The following is a 616-nucleotide window of genomic DNA, read 5'->3' on the forward strand; positions in this document are numbered from 1 at the left end:
CCACCCGGCCGGCTCTCCTCGACTCGCGCACAGGCCCGGGCTTCCTGTTTCAGGCGTGGACGCAGCTCCCGGCTCCGGTTACCTGATAAGCGGCGCAGAGGGCAGATGGGAGGCGGCAGGGGGGTGGGGGGACAGGCCTTGGGGACCGGGCCTCCGCAGCCCAGCCCCAGCCGCTCCCGCGGCGCCCGGAGCTGCGGTGGGCAGAGGGCGCGGGGGAAGGGCCCACACCGGGTTTGGGTTGGGGGTGGACGCTGGCCCGGGGGGCACTGCCCTGTGCTGGCCCACGCCTCCTCCTCCCGTGGAGCGAGGGCTGGGATGGACTTCCCGCGTCGAGCAGGTGTTCACAGTGGCAGTGTCCTTTCCAGAAAGCGGTAGGCAGCTGCCCTGAGGGCTGTGCTGGGCCATGGGAGGCCACCTGGGAGACCCTTCTCACAGGAGGGCGGGCCCATCCAAGTGGAGCCCTTTCTGGGGACCTTAAGTGTTTGGGACATGTTGTCACCCACCGGGAGCTGGGGGCCTTCCTGGCCCCTGGGAAATCTATGCTGGATCCTGGCCTCAGCTGGCCTTGGAGGCTCCGTGAACCTCTGGACAGCAGCTGCTCCCCAGGGCCGGTGAC

The sequence above is a fragment of the Lagenorhynchus albirostris genome, chromosome 6 (genome assembly GCF_949774975.1).
Source record: "Lagenorhynchus albirostris chromosome 6, mLagAlb1.1, whole genome shotgun sequence".
In the NCBI taxonomy this organism is placed as follows: Eukaryota; Metazoa; Chordata; class Mammalia; order Artiodactyla; family Delphinidae; genus Lagenorhynchus; species Lagenorhynchus albirostris.